Source organism: Furipterus horrens, unplaced genomic scaffold (genome assembly GCF_987537825.1).
Source record: "Furipterus horrens unplaced genomic scaffold, mFurHor1.1.pri manual_scaffold_17, whole genome shotgun sequence".
Taxonomy (NCBI): Eukaryota; Metazoa; Chordata; class Mammalia; order Chiroptera; family Furipteridae; genus Furipterus; species Furipterus horrens.
Window position 1 is genome coordinate 95,871,677 of NW_028327187.1, and position 5,098 is coordinate 95,876,774.

At 44.0% G+C, this 5,098-nt stretch overlaps 1 pseudogene; it reads left to right on the forward strand.

Moving 5' to 3' along the window:
* The first annotated feature begins 324 nt into the window (after positions 1-324).
* On the forward strand, positions 325-909 carry LOC149991643 (RNA polymerase II subunit A C-terminal domain phosphatase SSU72 pseudogene; annotated as a pseudogene).
* The last annotated feature ends 4,189 nt before the right edge of the window (positions 910-5,098 follow it).

Here is a 5,098-nt window from a genome sequence, read left to right on the forward strand (position 1 = left end):
TCCTGCCCAGAGCAGCAGAGGGCGTTCCCCGAGCAGCAGAGCGTGTGCCCTGAGCAGAGGAGTGTGCACCCTGAGCGCGCACCTTGAGCAGTGGCGCGCATGCGCAGTCTGGAGCTGTGGGGTGGACCTCCCTTGGTCAGAGGCTGGGAAGCTCAGCAAGCTTGAAGGTGTCACCTGCGCATGCGTCCCCATGGACCCAGTGCGCAACTTGCACGTCACGCTTTTCTTTTGGGAAGCCATTGGTGCCACCTTACTGGCATTGAAGCACCTCTGCTGGGTGGCCGTCCGGGATCGGAGAGTGGTGAGTGGGCAGAAACTTTCGCTATGTCGTCAGCGCAGCTGCGGGTGGCAGTAGTGTGTGTCAGCAACCAGAACCGGAGCATGGAAGTCCACCATCTCCTCAGCATGAAGGGATTCGCTGTCCGGTCCTTTGGAACAGGGAGTCTGGTGAGGCTTCCAGGACCGACAGCTGACATGTTCAATGTTTATGATTACAACACCACGTATGATGAAATATACAAAGATCTTGTTCAGAAAGATGAAGAGTTCTACATGAACAGTGGCATTTTGGGCATGTTGGAGAGAAATATGAAAATCAAACCAGCGCCCGAAAAGTTCCAGGACTGCACAGATGTATTCGACCTGATCCTCACCTGTGAAGAAAGAGTGTACGACCAAGTGGTAGAAGAGTTGAATTCCAGAGAGCAGGAGGCCTCCCAGCTGGTGCATGTGATCAACATGAACATCCAGGACACCTACGAAGATGCCAGCCTGGGGGCGTTACTGTTCTCCGAGCTCTGTCAGTGCATTCAGCTCATGGATGATGTGGACAATGAGATCGCGCAACTGCTACTGGAGTTCGAGGAGAAGAGCGGCCAGACCTTACTGCACACCGCCTGCTTCTACTGACGGCCCACTGCTGCCCCCTGAAGCCGCATTTTTGAACTCCCTCTGGTTAATACGTTTTGCTTCCTGATACTTTGTTTACTCTGAGGGCTTCTATCGGTGGACAGTAGCAGAACTCAAACTTTACAGATGAAGTGAGAAGATATACGTTAACGCAGGTTAACCGCAATGAATTTTTTATCCCATTTTTACGTACAAGTGGGATAGTTTATGAAGTTTTTTTCTTTAACAAGTAAAGTTTCTAAGTATATATTCCCCCAATATATGTGTGTCTTTCGTTGTGCATTTCTCCCCTGTCCCTTACCTGGCTAGAATATACAAATACTTGAATGAAGCAACGGAGCTGTATCTATTAGGAGAAAATCTACAATTGTCCAATAGACAGATGCTGCTGGGGGGTTGGGGGGGGCAAACCAGAAGGGAGAGTGGCCACAGAGTTATCTAGGTGACTGCCGTGTTGGACACCCACTGTTGGTCCCAGAGGCTTTGGGTCGCCCACTCTGATGAGTGATGACACTGTTACAGCTGCAGCATGGGAATCCAGAGGGTGAGGTGTGGCACTGTGGGAAGTACAGTGGAAGAGAAATTGTAGCTCTCTCTCTTTCCGCATTGTCAGAGTTTTTCCCTATGCATGTTAAGTTGTGTAATCTTATTTGGTGTCAAAAGATGGGTGGGGGCGATGGCATCAAATGATTCAGGTTTACTACCCTAACTCAGTTCTTTTCAGCCTTGTATGGAATTATGTCCCTTTGTTCAGCACCTGGCTGTTCACTTGCTCTTATGTCAGGGCTAGAGAAACCCTGGTGTTAGCGACCTCACGAACTAAGAGGAGGCCAGCCTGCACTGTGCAGCTCTTATGCCTTCTGCAAGGGCTGCTGCCAGCAAGGGATGACTCCAAGGAGTTAGAATTGTCCCCTGCAGAGACAGCTCTGTTCCTGCCTTAGCTCTGGATGTGAGAATGTTAGGGGGACAGTATAATGGCTCCTCCTAGCTGTTTCTAGATCTGGGCTGGTATCTTTTCCGGGGCTGCAGGTATTGAGGTTTTAACAGAGAGATTTGGGTCTAACAAATGGAATGCATAGCAGTGTGTGTGTTGTGATCACAGGAGATACATTTTTCCCTAATTATTAAGCGCCACATGAAAGATGAGGGGTAAAAAATGGAATGGGATATAGTCAATGGGTCATGTTCATGTAGCTCTATTCTGATGCTTTCTGAATGTGTTGGTGCTAACAAAAATTGCACATGTGTTCTTCTCATGGATTTTCCACAACAGGGACTAGGATTGCCCCTGACATATGTAGGATGCCAGAAAATTTCCCTGTGTTCTACATAGATTTGCACTGTGTGTGTGGCTCTCCAGGGCATAAAAAAAAGACTTATGTCAAAGCTTAGTACAGTATTTCTTTTTTTACCTATGACAGGAGAGTTTTGAGGAAACTAGCTTTGTTGGTGACCCGGGCAACACAGGTAGCTCTATTTTTCTACAAACAGGATTTGCTCCAACATCATTTAATTTCCAATTGGAACCCTGGAGAAACCCCTTACTGTAGACCAATGATACAATTTATAGAGCATCTGATTGTTTATCAGGCATCTTCACACCTGTTTTGAATCACACAATGAATTTGAAAGACTAGATTTATTCTGCTTTGTAATACAAAAGTGAGGCTCAGAGATGTTAAAGAAATTTCCAGGCAACTGGCAAAGCAGACAATAAATAGTAATCTTACTCTAAATCATATACTTTTCTCCCACTATCAGTTTATGAATTCTCGCAAGGCATGAAGATTAAAACCCTGAATTTGGAGCAAGAGGTTTAGACAGAATGTGTCAGCGTCTTGCTCATGCTGGCGTTGGATGCCAAGACAAATCAGGCAGGCACTCGGGTTATTTGACTTAAAGTAGTGGTTCTCAAGGTGTGGTCCCTGTAACAACAACCACATCAGCATAACCAGGGAACTTGTTAGAAACACAGGCCCTCAGGCTCCAACCCAGACCTCCTGGATCAGAAACTATGGGGAGGAGCCCAGAATCTGTGTTGTAAAACCAGTCCTGCGGCAATCCTGATGCCTGCTACTGTTTGAGTACTCTGACTTAAAGGTACAGTCTCAGAAAGTTCCTCTCTCATCCCCATTAGCCCACAATTCAACATTTACTTTGAAAGCATTTTCTGATATGCAAGCAGCACTTATCTATAACAGGAAGGTTTTACCTATAACACTGGGTGAGAAAGAGGCACAAATGCCCTGAGAGTCTGGAAGGGTGAAGAACGAGAAGGAAAAAAATGAGTGGTTGAGAGCATAGAGTTTTTCTGGATGGCTGTTGGGAGCCTCTGGTGTTGGGACTTCAGAGCTGAGAAGAGAAAACAAGGAAGACAATGAAGAACAAGCTGAATTTACATTTTCTAAATGTACACTTTCCAATTGTGTCTAAGACTAGTTCTATCACAATCACTTTTCTTGAAATGCTATTGTCATTTTAAATTGGTAATTCCAGCCCACTGTTTCAACTAATCAATTGATACCATCTATTGAGTTTAAAAACAAAAGCAAATATAATAAGCGACTCAGTAGAAATCACCTTTACCAAGACAGGGGACATCCCTACTTTAAATCTGGAAAAGACCTGCGTAATGCAGAAGTAATATGTGTTTGTCTGGTGGAAGTGTGAGAAACGCTCACAATAAAAACACCGGGACACAGGACTTAAGCAGTAACCGAGGCAGTTGTTTATTCACAGATCTGCAGCTCCGGGTGCAGCCAAATCAAATGTGTGGGCTAACAAAATGGAGTTAGTTGTTTTTATCCTAAAGCAAGTAAACTTTCCTCTTCCCCCCTCCCCCTCCGTCTCCTCCATTTCTCCATGCTGGATACTCCGGAGTTACAATCTAACTCGATTAGCTAAGTTAACGGGGGGTGATACTTAACTCAGGGTGATCTGGTTATAGGTCTGTCTCCAGCTCTCCTCTGAAATTTCCCTATCTTGTTTGCTGGGCTGTCTAGCTACATTGTCCCATTTCCCCGAGTTTGGTGATAAATATCTTTCCCCTTTGTTCTCAGAAGCGTTTGTACTGAGCTGAAGAATGCCCCCTTCCTGATTTGTAACTATGCTAATACTGTTAACTCTGGCTCAGAGACCCTCTAATTGTATTTGTCCTTTGCTGCTAATTATTTCCTACTGGCTTGAGAGTCACCATTTCCTTGCCCCTTACAGAAGGTGCCTGGGTGAGCTCCTAAGAAGCCCACAGATGGAGACCTTGGGAGATTTTGTGGGTTTGGGGGAATTAATAATGGAGTACAAAGTAATGACAAGAGTTTATTGCTCCTCAGAAAGCCCAGGTTGCACCAAGTGAACCCTCTTCTTAGGTGTTTTCCAGTCCTTAGTTTCTTTCATGAGTATTTGTCACATAGTTTAATAAAAATTACAAAGATGCTTTTTTGTCCATATAAATAAATCAAAAGAGAAATGCTGTGTTCCTACATAGCAGCTGAAAACGCCTTTCCTGTTTTTCACTTTGTCCACAATTGAGCCAGGGTAGGAGACTCACTTCCGTGGAACCAGTCATGATGCCAGGAAGTAGTCCTAGTCTTGAATCTTAGGAAGACGAATGCTGTCTCCTTTGCTAAACCTTTTGAATCTCTAATGCTAAATGAAGACACTTACAAAAGTAAATTTTATCTGATAGTTCAAACATTTTCATTTTATATACCCAAGAGAAAACTGTACAAGCCCTTGCTATATAAAGGTTATTAATTTCTTGCAGATATGTGCACAAAGATTTGGATAATAATTTTCTTTGGGTCAAAGGCCCTTAGCTTCAGAAGGAGGTGTCATTCTTTCTAGAGAAGAAGAGTTGAACTCAAGATATTGTCCTTTGGAACATTCCTGCCCTTTTAGATCTTGGCCACATGTATGTATGTGTGATCATGCCTCTGACACAAGCCCTCCAGTGTCAGCTCATCTTTTCAGATTCATTGTTTGATGCTTCTCTGAAAGCTATTTTACTACAGGACGTACTTATTTTTAACACTTTTCTTGAGACATCATTGACATAAAAATTGTATAGATTTAAGGTGTACATTTGATATTTTGATATAAATACATATTGTGAAGTGGTCCCCACAATCAAGCTAGCTAACATATCCATCACCACTACATAGTTATCATGTGTGTGTGTGTGTGTGTGTTT